Here is a 23,568-nt window from a genome sequence, read left to right as displayed (position 1 = left end):
GACCAACAAGATGACTGAACATGCTGTCCTCCTCCTCCTCCTCCTCCTCCTCCTCCTCCTCCTCATCTACCCTGTCCTCTGGCCAGCCACGCTGAATCGAGGATATGACTGGTGTGCATGTCATATCCTCAATTTGGCCGGAGAGTTGCTCCATGTCTTCATCCTCCTCCTCGTCATAGTCCTCCACTGCACGTTGTGATGAGACGAGGCTGGGCTGTGTGTTATCACCCACACCCACTACTGTTTCTTGCTGCAACTCATCGCGCTCCGCCTGCAATGCATCATGTTTGTTTTTCAGCAGGGACCGTTTTAGAAGGCAGAGTAGCGGTATGGTGACGCTAATAATGGCGTCATCACCACTCACCATCTTGGTGGAGTCCTCAAAGTTTTGGAGGATGGTACATAGGTCTGACATCCATCTCCACTCCTCAGGTGTTATGTGTGGAGTTTGACCCATTTCCCGACGGCTTAGGTGATGCAGGTACTCAACAACTGCCCTCTTCTGCTCACATATCCTGACCAACATGTGCAGAGTTGAATTCCAACGCGTGGGGACATCACACACCAGTCTGTGAGCCGGAAGATGCAAACGGCGCTGAAAGCCGGCAAGGCCGGCTGAAGCAGTAGGTGACTTTCGAAAATGTGCAGACAGGCGGCGAACTTTTACCAGCAGATCAGACAGCTCTGGGTATGACTTTATAAACCGCTGAACCACGAGGTTGAGCACATGGGCCACGCATGGAACATGTGTCAGCTGGCCTCGCCTCAAAGCCGCCACCAGGTTCCGGCCATTGTCACAAACGACCTTTCCTGGCTTTAGGTTCAGAGGTGTGAGCCAGTGATCTGCCTGCTGTTTCAGAGCTGTCCACAGCTCTTCTGCATTGTGGGGTTTGTCACCTATGCAGATTAGCTTCAGCACAGCCTGTTGCCGCTTCGCCGAGGCAGTGCTGCAGTGCTTCCAGCTTGTGACTGGTGTGGAGGGCACAGTGGATGAGGATGCGCAGGAGGAGGAGGAGGCTGAAGAGCATGACATTCCGGAGCTGTTGAGTGTGGGTGAAACACTGACTGAGGTAGGGCCTGCAAACCTTGGTGTGGGAAGGACGTGTTGCGTCCCTCGCTGGGTCCCAGCTTCCACAATATTAACCCAGTGTGCCGTCAACGAGATGTAGCGGCCTTGCCCACAAGCACTTGTCCACGTGTCTGTGGTTAGGTGGACCTTGGGTGAAACAGCGTTGTTCAGGGCACGTGTGATGTTTTGTGACACGTGGTTATGCAACGCGGGAACGGCACACCGGGAGAAATAGTGGCGGCTGGGGACCGAGTAACGTGGGACAGCTGCCGCCATCAGGTCACGGAATGCTTCTGTCTCCACCAGCCTAAAAGGCAACATTTCCAGCGCAAGCAGTCGCGAAATGTTAGCATTTAGAACTGTGGCATGTGGGGTGTTGGCAGTGTATTTGCGCCTGCGTTCAAAGGTTTGCTGAATGGATAACTGAACGCTGCGCTGGGACAAGGACGTGCTTGATGATGGTGTTCTTTCTGCGTAGGCAACTGTAGGTGCAGGAGTGGAGGAGGCTTGTTCGCAGGCAGCATGGACAGAGGATTGGCTCGCATGCACAACCAGCGAAGACGTAGCAGTGACATCAGCAAGCACTGCTCCTCGACTCTGTTGTACTTCCCACAAAGTCGGGTGCTTGGCTGACATGTGCCTGATCATGCTGGTGGTGGTCAGGCTGCTAGTTTTGGTACCCCTGCTGATGCTGGCACGGCAGGTGTTGCAAATGGCCTTTTTTGAATCATCTGGATCCAACTTAAAAAACTGCCAGACTCGTGAAGACCTAACATTTGGACAGGCACCTTGTGTCGTCGTGTTGTTCCGGGGAACGGTTGCCTGACTTCTGCCTGGGGCCACCACCCTGCTTCTTACTGCCTGTTGTGATGCTACGCCTCCCTCCCCCTGTGCACTGCTGTCCTCGCTCTGCATATCCTCCTGCCAGGTTGGGTCAGTTACTGGATCATCCACCACGTCGTCTTCCTCTTCCGCACCCTGCTCCTCCTCCTGACTTGCTGACAATTGTGTCTCATCATCGTCCACCACTTGTTGAGACACGTTGCCAACTTCGTGAGAACGTGGCTGCTCAAATATTTGGCCATCTGTACAGACGATCTCCTCATGACCCACTTCAATATGAGCTGGCGAGAGGCCAGAATGTGTGAATGGAAACGTGAACAGCTCTTCCGAGTGTCCAAGTGTGGGATCATTAATGTCCGAGGAGGACGTGTACTCAGCCTGGTGGTAGGAAGGAGGATCAGGTTCAGAAATGTGCGGTGCAGTATCACGGCTACTGACACTTGACCGTGTGGAAGACAGAGTGTTTGTGGTGGTGCCAATCTGACTGGAAGCATTATCCGCTATCCAACTAACAACCTGTTGACACTGGTCTTGGTTCAAGAGCGGTGTACTGCTGCGGTCCCCAAGAATTTGGGACAGGACGTGCGAGCGACTAGATGTGGCCCTTTGTTGTGGCGAAATTAGAGCTTGCCCACGACCTCGGCCTCTGCCTGCACCACCATCACGTCCACTTCCTTGTTCCTTGCCAATGCCCTTGCGCATTTTGCAATGCTGTGCACTGCTGACGTGTATATTCACTACTTGTGCGTTATATCAAAGTTTCTGGAAATTGCACACAAGTGCACCTGTACGCTGCCACCGACAGGCACACACGTGCGGTTTTAAAAACCAAGCACGGACGCAATAATAACCTAACACAGGTTTTAGGAGCAAAAATTAAGAACTCTGACACTATCAGCCACTGCTGACTGACGTGTATTATACACTACACTTGTGCGTTATATAATAGTTTGGTAAACGCACACCAGTGCACCTGTACGCTGCCACCAACAGGCACACACGTGCGGTTTTAAAAACCAAGCACGGACGCAATAATAACCTAACACAGGTTTTAGGAGCAAAAATTAAGAACTCTGACACTATCAGCCACTGCTGACTGACGTGTATTATACACTACACTTGTGCGTTATATAATAGTTTGGTAAACGCACACCAGTGCACCTGTACGCTGCCACCAACAGGCACACACGTGCGGTTTTAAAAACCAAGCACGGACGCAATAATAACCTAACACAGGTTTTAGGAGCAAAAATTAAGAACTCTGACACTATCAGCCACTGCTGACTGACGTGTATTATACACTACACTTGTGCGTTATATAATAGTTTGGTAAACGCACACCAGTGCACCTGTACGCTGCCACCAACAGGCACACACGTGCGGTTTTAAAAACCAAGCACGGACGCAATAATAACCTAACACAGGTTTTAGGAGCAAAAATTAAGAACTCTGACACTATCAGCCACTGCTGACTGACGTGTATTATACACTACACTTGTGCGTTATATAATAGTTTGGTAAACGCACACCAGTGCACCTGTACGCTGCCACCAACAGGCACACACGTGCGGTTTTAAAAACCAAGCACGGACGCAATAATAACCTAACACAGGTTTTAGGAGCAAAAATTAAGAACTCTGACACTATCAGCCACTGCTGACTGACGTGTATTATACACTACACTTGTGCGTTATATAATAGTTTGGTAAACGCACACCAGTGCACCTGTACGCTGCCACCAACAGGCACACACGTGCGGTTTTAAAAACCAAGCACGGACGCAATAATAACCTACTAACAGGTTTTTTTGGGGAGCGACAATTACAGTACAGACAAGTCAGACACTATCTGGACTGTTTTACACTGTGTACACCAGCCCCAGATATGAAGGCTGGTATACGGTCACCACTACCCTGCCTGCCTGCCTGCCTGTATACTGCTACAATAGTCCTGACAAGGACTCTTTTGGTCACTAGCCTGTATTCAGACCTGGCTATACCCTGCCTGTATATAGCAACAATAGTCCTGAGAAGGACTCTGCTACTGTACTCCGACCTGGCTATACCCTGCCTGCCTGTATACAACTAGAATAGTCCTGAGAAGGACTTTTGGTCACACTGTTTGCAGCCCTGCAACTGAAAAAGCTATAAAGGGCCGCAAAGCTTTCCCTGAATCAGCGACACTCTCCCTACACTCACTGTCAGAATAGCTGTGAGCAGAGCACAGCGCGCCGGCCGATATAAAGGCTCGGTGACGCTGTGCAGGCCGGCCAATCACTGCAATTCCACAACTAACAGGGCTGTGGCATTGCAGTGGTCTGCCAGCCAATCCCTGCATGAGGGCTGGCTCTCAAAAGAGCGCCAACATGCAGAAATGAAGACCACGAGTAAAGCACGAGTATCGCGAGATTACTCGGTCCCCGCCGAGCAGCCCGAGTACAGTGATACTCGTGCGAGTACCGAGTAGTGACAAGCATGCTCGCTCATCACTAATAACAACCTGTTGGGTCCACGGTTTGTTGTTGCCTCTTGAAAAAGTAAGAAATATGATGCTAAAGCAACATTTTTGTGAAAAAAATGAAAATTTTCAATATGACAACCTAAGCTTATCAAATTCTGTGACGTACTCTTGGATTCAAACTGCTCACTATACACCTAGATAAAAGCCTTGAGGTGTCTTGTTTCCAGAATGGGGTCACTTGTGGGGGACCTCCACTGTTTAGGCACCTTAGGGGCTTTCCAAATGCAACATAGCGTCCGCTAATGATTCCAGCCAATTGTGCAGTCAAATGGCGCTCCTTCCCTTCCGAGCCCTGCTGTGCACCCAAATAGTTGAGTTCCACCACACATAAGGTATCAGCATACTCAGGAGAAATTGCACAATAAATTTTATGCTGAATTTTTTCCTTTTACACTTGTAAAGAAAAAAGCTACCTGGTTGAAATAACAATTTTGTGGTAAAAATGTATTTTTTTATTTTCACAGCTCAACATTATAAACTTCTGTGAAGCACCTGGGGGTTCAGGGTACTCACCAAACATCTAGATAAATTCCTTCAGGGGTCTATTTTCCAAAATGGGGCCACATGTTGGGGAGCTTCACTGTATAGACACCTCAGGGTCTCTCCTAATACAACATAGCGTTTGCTATTGATTCCAGCCAATTTTGCAGTCAAATGGCACTCCTTCTCTTCCGAGCCCCGCCGTGTACCCAAACAGTTGATTTCCACCACATATAAGGTATCGCCAAACTCAGGAGAAATTGCACAATAAATTTCATGGTGATTTTTTCCTGTTACCCTTGTGAAAAAAAAAGCTACCTGGTTGAAATAACAATTTTGTGGTAAAATTTTACTTTTTTATTTTCATGGCTCAACGTTATAAAATTCTGTGAAGCACCTGGGGATTCAGGGTACCCACCAAACATCTAGATACATTCCTTGAGGGGCCTAGTTTCCAAAATGGGGTCACTTGTGCGGGGTTTCTGCTGTTTAGGTACCTTAGGGGACCTCCAAATCTGACATGGTGCCCGCAATCTTTTTCAGCCAAATTTCCTTTCCAAAATTCAAATATTGCTCCTTTCGTTCCAAGCCCTCCCATTTGTCCATACAAAGGTTTCAGACCACATGTGAGGTATCACCGCACTCATAAAAAAGTGGGTAACAAACCTTGAGGTCAAATTTTTGGAATTACCTCTTGAAAAAGTGAGAAAATTGATGGTAAAGCAACATTTTTGAGAAAATTATTAAAATTTTCAATATGACAACGTAACGTTAACAAAATCTGTGAAGTACCTGTGGATCCAAAATGCTCACTATACCCCTAGATAGAAGCCTTGAAGGGTCTAGTTTCCAAAATTGCATTACTTGTGAGGGGTTTCTTCTGTTTAGGTACCTTAGCGGACCTGTAAATGCAACATGGTGCCCACAGTCTATTTCAGCCAAATTTGCTTTCCAAAATTCAAATATTGCTCCTTCTGTTCCGAGCCCTCCCATTTGTCCAAACAGAGGTTTCTGACCACATGTGGGGTATTGGCGCGCTCATAAGAAAGTGGAGAACAAGTTTTGGGGTCCATTTTGTTGTGTTATTTCTTCTAAAAGTGAATAAATTTGGGTTAGAGCAACATTTTTAGGTAAAATTAATTTTTGCTTTTTTTCATTCCACATTGCTTTTGTTCATGTGAAGCACCTGAAGGGTTAATAAACTTCTTGAATGTGGTTTTGTGTACTTTGAGGGGTGCAGTTTTTATAATGGTGTCACTTTTGGGTATTTTCTGTCACCTAGGCCTATCGAAGTCACTTCAAATATGATGTGGTCCCTAAAAAAATGGTTTTGTAAATTTTGATGTAAAAATGAGAAATCGCTGATAAACTTTGAACTGTTCTAACTTCCTAACAAAAAAAAAATTTGTTTCCAAAATTGTGCTGATGTAAAGTAGACATGTGGTAAATGTTATTTATTAACTATTTTGTGTCACAGAAATCTCTGGTTTAACGGTATAAAAATTCAAAAGTTGAAAATTGCTAAATTTTCAAATTTTTTGCCAAAATTCAATTTTTTTCATAAATAAACGCAAAAAATATTGTCCTAAATTTGGCACTAACATGAAGTCCAATATGTGACGAAAAAACAGTCTCAGAATCACCGGGATCCGTTGAAGCGTTCCAGAGTTATAACCTCATGAAGTGACACTAGTCAGAATTGCAAAATTTGGTCTGGTCATTAGGGTGAAAATTAGCTCCGTCACTAAGGGGTTAAGCCACTATGTAACCAGTTTGGCAGTATGCTCTGGGTCATTTTCCATTAAAAAGACCCAATTCTGCACAAGCCAGTTCCTGGCTGACGTCTTGAGATGTTGCTTCAGTATTGCCACATATTCTTATACTCAGGTTCTTTCCTCATGATGCCATCTTTTTGTGACATGCACCAATCCCTCCTTCAGCAAGACAACCCTGTAGCAATATGTATATGCTGTATGTCCCCTAGGGGCCTCTAGGGGTCTCTCTTCTTGTATGTGTTTACAAGCAAGTGGGAACTCGCTGGTACTGCAGACAGAGTGCAGGCAGCAGAGAGAGATGTTATGGCTGACAATGCCACCTAATAAATAGCCTGAAGAGCTCCACTGAGTGTGATTACTGAGAGACACAACAACAGAACAAACCCCACAACATGATGTTGCCACCCCTGTGATTCACAGTTGAGATGGTGCTCTTAGGCTTCAAAGCTTCTCCCTTTTTCTTCCAAACATAACAATGGTCATTTTGGCCAAATATCAAATTTAGGTTTGTCAGACCACAGGGCGTGTCCAAAAATTAAGGTCTTTTGTTACCGTGTGCATTTCCAAACAATAGTGTGGCTTTTTTATGTTTCTTTTGGAGTACCTGTTTCTTCCTGGCAGAGTAGTCTTACATCCTATGCTAATACAGTACTTGTTTCACTGTTGATAATGACAACATCTTACCAGCTATGGTCTTTTACTTTTGTTCCTGGGTTGATATGCACATGTTTGACCAAAGACGTTCATCTCTGGTACACAGAACCATCTCGTTCCTGAACGGTATGATGGCTGGACATTCCCATCTTGTTTGTACTTGTCTATAATTGTTTGTACAGATGAACGAGACACCTTCAGGTATCTGTAAATTGCACCCAAGGATGAACCAGACTTGGCAAGTCCACAATTCATGTCTTGATATCTTAGCTGATTTATTTTCACTTTCCCATGATGCTACACAAAGAAGCAGTGTGTTTCAGGTGTGCATTAAAATACATCCACAGGTGTGTCTCTAGTTAACTCAGCTGTTGCCAATAAACCAATCAGAAGCTACCAAAGACGTGAAATCACCATATGGGCTGCCCCATATTGTTTAAAGGCATCATACTCTCAGTGTATGTAAACCTTTAGTGAGAAAAACATGCATACGTGTCTTTTTAGATAGTGTATGTAAAGTTCTGGTTTATGTATATATATCATCCTTTAATCCACAACTTTGGGGCATTACATATCCAACAAGGACCTTTTTTTGACATGTTTGTCCTAAGTTGGTAGTTCTAAGTGTGCTACTAAGCTGATAAATAACTAATGGTTCGAAAGAAAATAAGGGATGAAAATATAGTGCAAAACAGAAAAGGATTATTAGTAGAATTAAAAGACAACATATTAAAAGACAACATAATTAGTGAGTGAATCAAATGTCTGCTTTTAACATTGACAAATATGTGCACTCCTCTGCCAGGACTTCTCACAATCTTATTTATAGGATGTGGGTGCTAAAACAACATAAAATTTACATAAGATATGAGAAAGGAAACTGCCGTGCATTAGAATGATAAGAAAACAATATACTTACAATAAATATTAAAAACCTTAAAGGGAAGGTATCGTCAAAAAACAAAAATCAATAACTGAAAAAAATGTAAAGTAATAATGTTTTAATGTTTTGTTTAAATATTATTATTTGTTTTTAATTGAGCAAAATATAAAAAAAAAAAAAAAAAATTTGATATTTTCCACTGTTAAACACTAGAGGGAGCAGCTGATGAAATCCTACAGAAATCCCACTGTATAAAAGCTCACATTACCGCCTGCAGTAAAGTGGGCAGAGTCTGCTCTCCTGTGTGTGATGGTATGCCTCCCCCCTCCTAATCTGAGTATTCACAACAGATAACAGAGAATGATATGTAGGGACACAGTGCAGAGCCATTTTGTTGATGATCACAAATGTCTAAAGTGTCACCAAGGACAGCAGGAGTATCACACAGGATAGGATTAGATACACAGCTCAGGAGACAGTATCACACAGGATAGGATTAGATACACAGCTCAGCAGACAGTATCACACAGGACAGGATTAGATAAACAGCTCAGAAGACAGTATCACACAGGATAGGATTAGATACACAGCTCAGCAGACAGTATCACACAGGATAGGATTAGATACACGGCTCAGCAGACAGTATCACACAGGAGATTAGATACACAGCTATGCAGACAGTATCACACAGGAGAGGATTAGATACACAGCCATGCAGACAGTATTACATGATAGGATTAGATACACAGCCATCCAGACAGTATCACACAGGATAGAATTAGATACACAGCTCAGCAGACAGTATCACACAACATAGGATTAGATACACAGCCGTGCAGACAGTATCACACGATAGGATTAGATACACAGCCCTCCAGACAGTATCACACAGTATAGGATTAGATAAACAGCTCAGCAGACAGTATCACACAGGATAGGATTAGATACACAGCTCAGCAGACAGCATCACACAGGAGATTAGATACACAGCTATGCAGACAGTATCACACGATAGGATTAGATACAGAGCCATGCAGACAGTATCACACAGGATAGGATTAGATACACTGCTCAGCAGACAGTGTCACACATGGGATTAGATACACGGCTCAGCAGACAGTATCACACGACAGGATTAGATACACAGCCATGCAGACAGTATCACACGATAGGATTAGATACACAGCCGTGCAGACAGTATCACACAGGATAGGATTAGATACACAGCCGTGCAGACAGTATCACACAGCAGAGGATTAGATACACAGCTCAGCAGACAGTATCACACAGGATAGGATTAGATACATGGCTCAGCAGACAGTATAACACAGGAGATTAGATACACAGCTATGCAGACAGTATCACACAGGATAGGATTAGATACACAGCTCAGCAAACAGTATCACACAACATAGGATTAGATACACAGCCGTGCAGACAGTATCACACGATAGGATTAGATACACAGCCCTCCAGACAGTATCACACAGTAAAGGATTAGATAAACAGCTCAGCAGACAGTATCACACAGGATAGGATTAGATACACAGCTCAGCAGACAGCATCACACAGGAGATTAGATACACAGCTATGCAGACAGTATCACACGATAGGATTAGATACAGAGCCATGCAGACAGTATCACACAGGATAGGATTAGATACACTGCTCAGCAGACAGTATCACACATGGGATTAGATACACGGCTCAGCAGACAGTATCACACGACAGGATTAGATACACAGCCGTGCAGACAGTATCACACAATAGGATTAGATACACAGCCGTGCAGACAGTATCACACAGGATAGGATTAGATACACAGCCGTGCAGACAGTATCACACAGCAGAGGATTAGATACACAGCTCAGCAGACAGTATCACACAGGATAGGATTAGATACATGGCTCAGCAGACAGTATCACACAGGAGATTAGATACACAGCTATGCACACAGTATCACACAGGATAGGATTAGATACACAACCCTGCAGACAGTATCACCAGTACACACACAGGTACTCACATGCAGTGGCGCACAAACACACACACACACACACACAGCAGCGGCGATGGGCAGAGAACTGAGGGTGTCATTGGAGATGGTAACGGCGGGGGTAGGGGCGGCGGCAGTAGTGGGGGCAGAGCAGGGGCTGCGGAGAACGGAGGGAGGGGATGTCATCGGAGATTGTAACGGGGGGAGGGGAGGGGAGGCGGCCCGTACTCACACATCCCGGCGGTTGACAGGGGTATAATGGAGCAAGCAGCATACTCTGTGAGCTCCACAATAATGGCGCTGATCTCCTCCCTCTGCTGTGATCTGGACAGCCCAGGGGGCACATCCAGGTCACAGCAGATGCCCACTGTAACGCTAGTGAATGGGGTCAGATCCCGACTACTGTTCTCTATGCACAGGGGCTGCCATAAAGGAATGAGTAACTGTCGTTACACACACGGCAAATCCAGCATGGCAGCCCCTAGTGCCTCCAGTAAAATAAGAATTAAATAAAAACTAAATAAGCTACGATTTTCATTTTGTATTAGAAATACTTGATTTTATAATCACTATTTTTAATGCAAAAATAAAAAACCACGATAACTTCCCTTTAAAACAAATACAGCAAAAAGTGATATTACTGTCCAGCTTTATATACGGTACCTACTGTATCTAATGCAAGCCAAAGGCTGGCTGTGACAGGAAATAAAGTTTCAAGATTTAATATACTATAACAATATAAAAATTATAAGTTTTATAGGATTCAAAATTACATAAATAAATTAAAACAACACTAATAAACATAGAACTGAGACATGGGTCTAGTAAAATGAATGTGCACAATGTGGGATTTCCAGAAAGAGCTTTAATTTGTAATTTAATTTAATTTAATTTCTGAATTAAAATTTTATAAATATGTGTCTGTTGGATGATTTTAAGGAGAGATCATTTATTTACAGTAACTTTTATTTTGAGTTTTAATGTTTTTAAGACATTTGTGTACGTCTAGTGCTCTCCTGCAGCCACTGAAAATGACTTAAAGGGGTATTCCCATCTCCAATGTTTTGTCTCAATATGTAGTTGGTGTAATAATAATAATTATAATATCTCCAATTAGAAATGTAGTATAGTTCATCTGATCAGGCATGTTGCTTACTTCATGTGCAATACATTGCAGTAGCATAAGTATCCATAGTTATCACTAGAGATGAGCGAACCGGTCGTGGTTCGCATCGAGTTCGGTTCGCCGAACGGAGGTCTCGTTCGAGTTCGGTTCGGCGAACTGGTTTGGTGAACCACTCGAACTGCATAGGAAACAATGGGAGGCAATCACAAACACATAAAAACACCTAGAAAATACCCTCAAAGGTGTCCAAAAGGTGACAAACAACTCACAACACAACACAAACACATGGGAAAGTGACAAGAACAAATTCTCATGTGAAAACAAAACAGCGTTACGAGGAAAAAGAGGACGAGACACAGATATAGGCATGGCATGCCCTTCTAAAATCATGTATAACACCGCAAGGGGACTCCAAGGAGAGTCTCCCTTTTTTCAAAAAATTGGGCCCCACAGACACCACTTTAGTAGCAGCACTTGTGCCCCAGTTGCAAACTGGACAGGTAGATTTGCATCAAGCACATTCAAAAATACGCCATCTTTAACCGTCCCCAGGATTGCACCGGGGTAGGTAGCAAAGTGTTTGCTGAACCATGACTTGTTCATCTTGGCTTCTTTTAAAAAACAATGTAAGCAAGGGTTACTCCAAGCGGAGTCTCCCTTTTTTCCAAAAATTGGGCCACACAGACACCCACCCCATCAGTGGCAGCACTTTTGCCCTAGTTGTACACTTCACAGGTAGATTTGCATCAAGCACATTCAAAAATACGCCATCCTTAACCATCCCCAGGATTGCACCGGGGTAGGTTGCAAAGTCTTTGCTGAACCATGACTTGTTCATCTTGGCTCCTTTTAAAAAACACGGTAAGCAAGGGTTACTCAAGGAAAGTCTCCCTTTTTTCCAAAAATTGGGCCACACAGACACCCACCCCATCAGTGAAAGCACTTGTGCCCTAGTTGTACACTTCGCAGGTAGATTTGCATCAACAACATTCAAAATTACGTCATCCTTAACCCTTCCCAGGATGACCCCAGGGTAGGTAGCAAAGTCTTTGCTGATCCCAGCTCTGTTCATCTTGGATCATTTTTAGAAACACTGTAAGCAAGGGTTACTCCAAGCGTATTCTCCCTTTTTTCCAAACATTGAGCCACACAGACACCCCATCAGTGGCAGCACTTGTGCCCTAGTTGTACACTTCACAGCTAGATTTGCATCAAGCACATTCAAAAATATGCTATCCTTAACCGTCCCCAGGATTGCACCAGGGTAGGTAGCAAAGTCTTTGCTGAACCATGACTTGTTCATCTTGGCTCCTTTTAAAAAACACTGTAAGCAAGGGTTACTCCAAGCGGAGTCTCCCTTTTTTCCAAAAAAATTGGGCCACACAGACACCCACTCCTTCAGTGGCAGCACTTGTGCCCCAGTTGTACACTTCACAGGTAGATTTGCATCAAGCACATTCAAAATACACAAGCATTTACTCTCCCCAGGATGACACAGGGGTAGTAAATTCCTTGTGGATCCATGACTTGTTCATTTTGATGAACGTTAGTCTGTCCACATTGTCACTGGACAGACGCGTGCGCTTATCTGTCAGCACACACCCAGCAGCACTGAAGACACGTTCAGAGACAACGCTGGCAGCTGGACACGACAAGATCTCCAAAGCGTAAGTGGAGAGCTCTGGCCATTTTTCAAGATTTGAAGCCCAAAATGAGCAAGGCTCCAGTTGCAAAGTCATGGCATTGATGTTCATTTTGAGATACTCCTGGGAGATTCACTCCTTGCACCACGGGTGTTTTGTGGAAAAGCCGAGTTAAGATCGAGTAACAGCTTTTGCTGATGCTCCTGCATACGTGCGTCCCTTTCTATGGCTGGAATTATGTCACAAAATTTGGACTTGTACCGGGGATCTAATAGTGTGGCAAACCAGTAATCATCATCACTTCTAATTTTGACAATACGAGGGTCATGTTGGAGGTAGTGCAGCAAGAAGGCGCTCATGTGTCTGGCGCAGCCATGCGGACCAAGTCCACGCTGTGTTTGTGGCATAGAGGTGCTAACCATTCTTTCTTCCTCTGACATCTCCCCCCAACCTCTTTCAACTGAAATTTGACCGAGGTCTCCCTCATCCGCTGAGTCTTCCATGTCCATGGACAGTTCGTCCTCCATTTCTTCATTTTCTCCTGCACCTTCCTCAACATTTCGCCTGCTACCATACACCCTTGTTGATCCCTGTTCCCCATGGTCCCATGCCTGCCGCCTTGGTGATGATGAACGTCTGGACCTTGGTGATGTTGTTGTCTCTTGCGCATATGAATCCTCCTGTAGTTCCTCCCCTTACTGTTCTCCCACCCCCTGAGTCTGAATAGTGTTTAGCGTGTGCTCCAGCATGGAAATGACTGGAATTGTCATGCTGATAAATGCATTGTCAGCGCTAAACATATTCGTCGCCATGTCGAAACTGTGCAGAAGGGTGCATACAGTAGATCCTTGATCTGAGACCACTCCATCAGGGTGATTTGCCCCACCTCTGCATCTCGTTGGCCCAGGCTATACGTCATGACGTATTGCACCAGGGCTCGGTGGTAATGCCACAGTCGCTGTAACATGTGGAGAGTCGATTTCCAGCCTGTCGGCACATCGCATTTCAGGCAATGAACCGGCAGGCCGAAAGACTTCTGGAGCGATGCAAGTCGCTCAGCTGCAGCGGTTGAGCGGCGGAAGTGAGCAGACAGTTTTCGTGCCCTGTTCAGAAGGCCATCTAGGCCGGGATAGTGTGTTAAAAATTGCTGGACAACAAGGTTCAACACATGAGCCATACAAGCCATTTCAAACTTGTTAAAGCTGATATACATAAATTGCAACTTTTTACACCCAGGGCCCCTAATCTTAGTCGGGCAGAGAAAATAGCTATACAGAGTTTGAAAAATAATAAGAACTTTTTGGTGAAAGAGGCGGACAAAGGGGGGAATGTTGTGATGTGGCCAGTGGATTTGTATTTAGAAGAGGCTAACCGACAGTTGAGTAATGAGGAGTTTTATTCCAAACTCCCATCTGATCCCACAACCTTTTTTACATCCAAGTTCCGACATCTATTGGATTCTGCCTGGCAATTGGGGATCATCACTGAGAGTGAGAAGAAATATTTGTGGATTGAGCACCCGATTATTCCCACCTTTTATATGCTACCGAAGGTGCATAAATCCACAACTAAGCCACCTGGTCGACCCATTGTGGCAAGCATTGGCAGCTTATGCGAGAAAGCCAGTGTTTATGTAGATTTTTTTCTCCAACCACTGGTTAGTGCGTTGCCATCTTTCATTCAGGACTCCTCACATTTCATTCGGATTTGCCAAAGTATTGTACTTCTTCCAGGTGACCTTTTGGTCACCTGTGATGTCGAATCATTATATACCAATATCAGGCACAGGGATGGCATGCATGCGGTCACACACTTCCTGGATCTCCAGGATGGGTCTGACCGCATGCATGACTCTTTTCTGATTGATTTGCTGGAGTTCATTCTCCAGCACAATTACTTTCTATTTGATAGAAGGTTTTATAGACAGATTTCTGGGGTGGCTATGGGCGCACGGTGCGCACCGGCTTTCGCTAACCTCTTTTTGGGGTGCTGGGAGGCCACTACTGTCTATTCATCACCCACCTTCAGTACTCATGTCATGCATTGGTATCGCTACATTGATGACGTCTTTTTTGTGTGGCGGGGCTCGGAGGGGGATTGTGTGCAGTATTTGACGTCCTTGAATAACAACAGGCTCAATATATTTTTGACTTTTACCATCTCTTCCTCTACAGTCACTTTCTTGGACTTGGAAGTGTCAACCAAGGGTCATGCGCTTTCTACAAACCTGTACCGTAAAGCTACCTCCACAAACAGTCTTCTTCAATATCAGAGTTTTCATCCCCTGCATATTCGGCAAGGTATTCCGACAGGCCAGTTTTTGCGCATTAGACGCAATTGTACTGATGATGCCAATTACAAATTACAGGCGAAAAATCTCACTTCTAGATTTCTGGAACGTGGCTATCCCAGGAGCACCATCTCCAGAGCCCATCAAAGGGCTAAGTCAGAATCTCAACTGTCACTGATTACTCCAAAACGTCGGACGAATGATGCTCGTATTCGGTTCATCACTACGTACAATGACCAATGGGGTAAGATCAAAAATATTTTACAGAAGCATTGGGATATTTTGGTGGCGGATACTCAAACAGCACAGGTGGTTAGTCCTCGTCCCCTGTTGACAGCTAGAAGAGCTCCTAATTTGAAGGATACTTTGGTTGACAGCCACTTTTCTGGGATTTGCCACAAATTAAATCGGGGTATATCCCTTAGGGGATCTTTTCCATGTGGCAATTGTAGTATCTGTAGGTACATGTATCCTGTGCCAAACATCTTCTGTCACCCACAAAACTCTTCAAAGTACCCTCTTAAGGCTTACATTAATTGTAAAACGAAGAATGTTATTTATGCCTTAATATGCCTATGTAACATGATCTATGTTGGTCAGACTTCCCAGGAGCTCAGGAAAAGAGCACAAAAACACCTTTCTACCATCAACTTGGCGGCTACGGATCAGGAAAAAGGTAATCCTATAACTCCGGTGGCGGCACACTTTTTGGCATATCACCATGGGTCCTGTACAAATATTCGTATTTTGGGACTACAGAAGTTTGTCGGTAATGGGAGAGGTGGCTCATGCCATAAGTGGCTACTTCAAAATGAAGCGAAGTGGATATATAATTTAAATTCGGTAGCCCCTGATGGACTGAATGAAGATCTACTATTCACCGGTTTTTTGGGGTGACTCGCCCCCCTTTTTCTTATGCCTACCTTCTTTCTTCTGTAGGTATTCTGACCCTGGGTCTACATCCTGTATAGGACTACTGACCGCGGACTATGAAATTTTGACTCTCCTCCGGCAAGTCGTCTATTTTATTCTACATGGAAGAGCCGGGGAACATCTTGGACTCCCTTCTTTCTCTTGTGGACTTTTTGTCATTTGGTCGCTACCCCACATAAGACCATCGACTGGGGCATTAAGTTGATACTTTTCTCCTTGTCAGACGTCTACCCCATGATATATGAAATATCTGGGGAACTACATTGTCTGACTGTAGCCTTCTGCGGACCCTTTGGGCTTTATCGCATATTTCAAATAATGACCTCCGAGTGTGGACTATGTAATCTGTTTTTCCATGGCGCAAGATGATCCATTCACTCTATATGGAATACCTGTGGAACTTCTTTGACTCTTAGTGTATACTGGATATTGCAAAATGTTTCTAATTTAATTATGTTTCATTTTCAGCTCATCATTATTTTTATTTCATAATTGTTCATTCATTTTTTATTTCTTATTTTTTATTTTTTATTTTCTATTTTTTTTTGTTTTTTTTGTTTTTTTTTTTTTTCTCTATTCCTCATTTATTCATTTGATTTTTCTCATACTTATTTGCATTTATTTTCGCTTATTTATTTATATATCTATCTTTTTTCACATTTTATTTTTCCTTACTTGACTTTACCTCTTGCACTGAAGTCTGGGTGTTCCTGTGATATATATCTATACTTCCGGGCTCATTACCATACTTTTTGCGGGTGCTGTGGTCCCCCATGTACATATACAGGATTCCCCTTGATTATTGCTGCTTCTCCGGTTATTCGGGAGATCGCGCATGCGCAGTTCCCTGTTGATGACGCGCGCCGATCTGTGACTTTCCGCGCATGCGCGGAATTTCTAAGATGGCGGCGCGCATCATCATGCATTACAGCCGCTGTAATACGCGCCCCCACGTGGCTATGTCTGGGTTTCCCTGCCAGCCTCCACACAGGTGATTGTTATGCAATTGAATGAACAGGCTTATATACCTTCTTTGTTGTGGGCTGTGATGTACACACTTGCCCTGAGGAAGCCGCTGTGCGGCGATACGCGTGGGTTCCCCACGGTATTTTCTGACCCCTGTGTACCACCTTTGGCTCTCCTTTGAATATGGTCTAATTCCTTGCCAACTTTGGCTGCCATACTCTATACAGTCCTGTCTGTGTTTGTATAATTGCTTGCCATCACGTATTCTGGGAGGTATTATTGATCCTTTTGATATATATTGGTATTGTTTGTTGCTCATACAACATACCTCTCCTAGGATATGACTGTGTATTATGGCCGTTGGTATTTTCACTATACGGTTATATATAATTCTTATAACAGGTCTCTCTGACTGTGAACGAGCCAGTTGGCATCTTGCACTTATGTGAGTTATTCCATCAGCCTTTCTACATTTTTGCATGATTCATATTTTATATATATAACGTCTTCTCCATTGAATATTATTGTTCATGCTGTGTATATGACGGTTGTCACAAGGGGTATCAGGCCGTGTTATTTGGTGTGTTACATTTTTTAAGTGTTTTTATTCTTGTTGCCACAATAAAGATTTGCCTTTTATATATACATTATTGTAGGTGTGCTCCCTGTCATATGTAGCTCTTTTCTTCATATAATGTTCAGTCCCCTTCGCTACATGGGTGAGCACCTAACTATTGGTTATTATTGAGGTGGTGCACCGGCTTTGTCTATTCCACATGAGCCATACAAGGCACATGTGTCACCTTGCCCAGGCGAAGGGCCGCACCCAGGTTTGCAGCATTGTCTCACACGGCCTTACCAGGCTGCAGGTTGTGTGGAGACAACCATTTACCAAACTCAGTCTCCAGGGCTGCCCACAACTCAGCCGCTGTGTGACTCTTAGTTCCAAGACATTTTCAAGACAAAGACCGCCTGATGCTGTTGCGCTCTGCTGCCAGCATAGTAATGAGGTGTGCGTGATTCCTTCTGCGCAGTTACAACGCTGGTGGCCTGACCAGGCAGGCTTGGGGTGGAGGTGGAGGACCCAGACAAGGTTGAGGAGGCAGAAGCAGTGGAGGAACTTGGACAGACAGAGGATTGACACACAAGTCGTAGGGACTGCAAGACTTGTGCAGCAGACCCTTTACCATCTATCACCATAGTTACCCAATGCCCAGTCAGCGACATGTAACCTCCCTGTCCATGCTTACTGGTCCAAGTATCTGTGGTGAAATGCACCCATTCACACACAGAGTTTCTCAAGGAAGAGGTGATGTTGTGTGCAATATGCTGGTGTAGCGCAGGCACACCTTTCTTAGAGAAGTAGTGGCGACTGGGCACCTGGTACTGGGGCACAGCGACAGACATAAGGTCTCTAAAATCCTGTGTGTCCACCAGGCTGAAAGGCAGCATTTCATAGCCAAGAGCTTACAGATGGATAAAGTCAACCTGTTAGCTTTGTCATGGGTCGCAGGAAATGGCCTTTTATTTGTCCACATCTGAGGGACAGAGATCTGGCTGCTGTGTGTAGACGGTGGTGAGTAGGGTGTCCCTGAAAAAAAGCAGGTTTGTGAGGAAAGTGCAGGTGTAGACATGATGTTGCCTTCATCCAACATTGATGCTATCGATGTCTGAGAGAGCTGTACACACACACTTGTTTCCCCTTCCAAACCAACTGACGACCTACCAAGGAAATTGCCTGTTGCGTTTACACTGGTGGAAGTTGTGCGTGAAAAACCAGGTGTGACAGCTGTCCCCACAGTCCTAGAAGATGAAGAGCGCGTGGATGCACTGGAAGGGGCAGGCGGTGGATGGTCCGCTCAGCTAGGCCGCATTGCAGCATGGTGAGCTTCCCACTGGGACATATGATATTTATTCATGTGACGATTCATGGAAGAAGTTGTCAAATTGCTGAGGTTTTTCCCTCCACTAACAGAATCACGACAAATTTTACATATCACATGATTTGGGCGATCTTTTGCTATGTCAATAAAGGACCAGGCTAGGCAAGGCTTAGAGGGCATGGAACCTGCTGAGCCACCCCGACTAGTGCTCAGAGGCAGAGTGGTGGCTGAGGATGCAGTTGTAGACATGCTACCAGTACTCCTCCTCTGTCCAGGAAGGCGCGAGGTAACTTCGTTGTCAGTAGCATCCTCCTCCACCGCCTCTGTTGACCTCCTCGAGTGCCTGACTGTGGGTTGACAGTAGGTGGGATCTAGAAGTTCCTCATCAAGCGTTGTGTTTGCACTCCCCTCCCCCTCAGACCGAGCCTCTTCCTGCCCTGAATGAATATTTAAGTTGTCATCCCAATCTGGTATCTGCGTCTCATCATCATCAGTGTGTTCCTCATTGTCTATTATAACAGGTGTTTCAGTTTGTGAATAAGGGTCAACATTATGCTCATGAACTTGGTCATCACGGCCTGAATCTGAGTCACAAAGGTTCTAGGCATTACTGCAGACCATTTCCTGGTCTGTACTCACTGTAGCTTGGGAGCAGACTTCTGATTTCCAGGCTATAGTGTGACTGAACAGCTCTGCAGACTCAGCTATCTCTGTTCCACCATACTGTGCAGGGCGAATGGAGACTTGAGAGCTGAAAGAAAGCAAGTGTGATTGGGATGACAACTCAGAGGACTGGTGTTTTTTGGATGCGGTAGTTGAGGTGGAGGAGAGGGCACTTGTTGGATCACTTGAGATCCATTCAAGCATTTTCTTTTTTGGGGCAACATCTACCTTTGTTCCAGTTGTTCGTGTTCGTAAAAAAGGGAGCACATCCGATTGTCCACGGAAAGTAGTAGAAATCTTACTTTTGCTGGAAGATGGCCTATCTTCAGCAGATGTTAATGGAGCTTTGCCACCTTCCCCACGGACAAACCCTTTTTTTCCTTTTCCAACACGCCTGTTCCCCTTTCCACCAGCATCTGTCATTTTGCCACTCATTTTGCTAGCGACAAGAATGTCCACTTAAAATGTGGTAGTAAAAAATAAGAGATGGTGTAGATTGCAGCGGTGGTCTACCTTTATTGACAGCAGAATAAACAACAATAACTATCCCGGACAATGAAACAATGGCCCTTAAAATGGCAGCACAGTTTGCTAGTATAATAGCTTAGTAAAAATGAGTTTGAGTGTGCAATGCAGAGGTGCTGCAAATAGATTTGCACTAGTGGGACACTAATGGAAGTCCAACAGCCACTTTTAGGATGCCACTAAGTTTCCACAGTGTTTGCTAGTATAATTGCTTAGTAACAATGAGCTTGAGTGTGCAATGCAGAGGTGCTGCAAATAGATTTGCACTAGTGGGACACTAATAGAAGTCTAACAGCCACTTTTAGGATGCCACTAAGTTTCCTCAGTGTTTGCTAGTATAATGGCTTAGTAAAATTGAGCTTGAGTGTGCAATGCAGAGGTGCTGCAAATAGATTTGCACTAGTGGGACACTAATGGAAGTCCAACAGCCACTTTTAGGATGCCACTAAGTTTCCTCAGTATTTGCTAGTATAATGGCTTAGTAACAATGAGTTTGAGTATGCAATGCAGAGGTGCTGCAGATAGATTTGCACTAGTGGGACACTAATTGAAGTCCAACAGCCACTTTTAGGATGCCACTAAGTTTCCTCAGTGTTTGCTAGTATAATGGCTTAGTAACAATGAGCTTGAGTGTGCAAAGGGCAGGAGGGTACAGTGGCCCGGTTGTGGGTCAGTGTAGTGGAAAGGAAGCCTCACTTTCTATCCCTCCTAATGGTGAAATGCAGCAAGGAACTCCCTGAACTTAGCTACACAGACGCTCTTATCTGTAGCTGTTAAAACCTCTTTCCACGGACCTGACTGTCACATATGGCTCTGAGCCTGCTGTTATTAGCCCTTACAACGGCTGAAAGAGACTTCTATCCCTATTCTGTATAGCGCTGTGTGTAGAGCATATACAGCAGTATCGGAGACAGGAGCTTATCGGAGACAGGAGCTGCACCTGCGGTGACTGACACCGAGACGCAAAAGTTAGATAATGGCGTCCAGATGGGCAGATGCCCGTATTTATAATGCAGGGACATGTGACATGGACATCCTATGACACATGCCGTTGCTTCTCTAGCTAAAAGTCCACTTAGCTGTGTATGTGTCTGGGATTGGCTGACATGCTGGCTTGCCCCACTACACGCGCGCGCTTAGGGAAGGAAGACAAGGGAAAAAAAAAAAATGGCGATCACCATTATCCAAACAGCAGTGATCTGAATGCGCTGTTCCCGCACACTATACACTGAAATTTCATAATAGTGTGAGTCACAGAGTGACTTACAGTATTATATCGGAAAGCCAGCTAGTAATTAGCTTGGCTTTTTGCTGCTAGAACCATTCTTGAACATAACTAGAACTTTCGAGCTTTAGCAAAAAGCTCGAGTTCTAGTTCGATCTAGAACAGTCCCCAAAATCACTCGAACCGTGAACTGGAGAAGCACGAACCGCGCTCAACTCTTGTTATCACCACTCAGTGATAGTTGCTTAGAATGTTTCTAGGTCATAACCATGGATATCTAAGCTAATGCACGTAAGGTAAGCCACATAGCTAATCAGGAGAACTGTACTACATTTTTAATTGGAGGTATTTGCAAATATTATTATTATTACACTTACTATATTGAGCTAGAAACTTTGAGATCGGAATATCCCTTAAGGTTTATTAAAAGTGTAACCGTTATTTTCATTCTTATTTAATAAATCAATAATACACATAAAAATAAGCATGTTTGCATCTGGCATGGTTTGAGGCTTTCCCTAGTTGTCATGGTGATGACCTTGAGTTACCATGACAGCGATCGGGTCCCCGTGATCGCATTCCAAGGATCCGATCGCTTGAGAGAAGCGCGATCCTCTCCATGCCACCTAAATGATCACTATTGATCGCAGAATTTAAGGGGTTAAACTGCCAGAGCAGCGCGGGCCCACTCCTATCAGTGTCTCAGTTATAACATAAGCTGCAGACCCGGTGGCAATCGCGGGGACACAGACCCTGAGCCACCATAATTCCCATGACATTCTGGGTACTTCCTTGGTAGGGAACGGACCGACTATCATGACATACCCAGTTAGTGATGAGCGAGTATGCTTGCTACTACTCGGTACTCGCACGAGTATCACTGTACTCGGGCTACTCGGCGGGGACCGAGTAATCTCGCGATACTCGTGCTGTACTCGTGGTCTTCATTTCTGCATGTTGGCGCTCTTTTGAGAGCCAGCCCTCATGCAGGGATTGGCTGGCAGACCACTGCAATGCCACAGCCCTGTTAGTTGTGGAATTGCAGTGATTGGCCGGCCCGCACAGCGTGACCGAGCCTTTATACCGGCCGGCGCGCTGTGCTCTGCTCACAGCCATCCAGACAGTCAGTGCAGGGAGAGTGTCGCTGCTTCAGGGAAAGGTTTGCGGCCCTTTATAGCTATTTCCGTAGCAGGGCTGCAAACAGTGTGACCAAAAGTCCTCAGGACTATTCTAGTTGTATACAGGCAGGCAGGGTATAGCCAGGTCGGAGTACAGTAGCAGAGTCCTTCTCAGGACTATTGTTGCTGTATACAGGCAGGGTATAGCCAGGTCGGAATACAGGCTAGTGACCAGAAGAGTCCTTGTCAGGACTATTGTAGCAGTATACAGGCAGGCAGGCAGGCAGGCAGGCAGGGTATATAGCCATTCCTAGTGGTGACCGTATACCAGCCTTCATCATATCTGGGGCTGGTGTACACAGTCTAAAACAGTCCAGATAGTGTCAGACTTCTCATTAATTGTCGCTCCTAAAAACCTGTTAGGTTCTTAGTGCGTCCGTGCTTGCCTTTAAAAACCGCACGTGTGTGCCTGTCGGTGGCAGCGTACAGGTGCACTAGTGTGCGTTTTTACCAAACTATTATATAACGCACAAGTGTAGTGTATAATACACGTCAGTCAGCAGTGGCTGATAGTGTCAGAGTTCTCATTAATTTTTGCTCCTAAAACCTGTTAGCTTCTTAGTGCGTCCGTGCTTGCATTTAAAAACCGCAAGTGTGTGCCTGTCGGTGGCAGCGTACAGGTGCACTTGTGTGCGTTTTTACCAAACTATTATATAACGCACAAGTGTAGTGTATAATACACGTCAGTCAGCAGTGGCTGATAGTGTCAGAGTTCTCATTAATTTTTGCTCCTAAAACCTGTTAGGTTCTTAGTGCGTCCGTGCTTGCATTTAAAAACCGCACGTGTGTGCCTGTCGGTGGCAGCGTACAGGTGCACTAGTGTGCGTTTTTACCAAACTATTATATAACGCACAAGTCTAGTGTATAATACACGTCAGTCAGCAGTGGCTGATAGTGTCAGAGTTCTCATTAATTT

The 23,568-nt window shown here is 44.8% G+C and overlaps 1 protein-coding gene across 1 annotated transcript in view; it reads right to left on the bottom strand.

The window, feature by feature from the left end:
• Positions 1-23,568, bottom strand: part of LRRC2 (leucine rich repeat containing 2) — a 694,508-nt gene that overhangs the window by 270,093 nt on the left and 400,847 nt on the right. The window lies entirely within an intron of this gene.

The sequence above is a fragment of the Anomaloglossus baeobatrachus genome, chromosome 1 (genome assembly GCF_048569485.1).
Source record: "Anomaloglossus baeobatrachus isolate aAnoBae1 chromosome 1, aAnoBae1.hap1, whole genome shotgun sequence".
In the NCBI taxonomy this organism is placed as follows: Eukaryota; Metazoa; Chordata; class Amphibia; order Anura; family Aromobatidae; genus Anomaloglossus; species Anomaloglossus baeobatrachus.
This window is presented reverse-complemented; position numbering and strand designations above follow the sequence as displayed.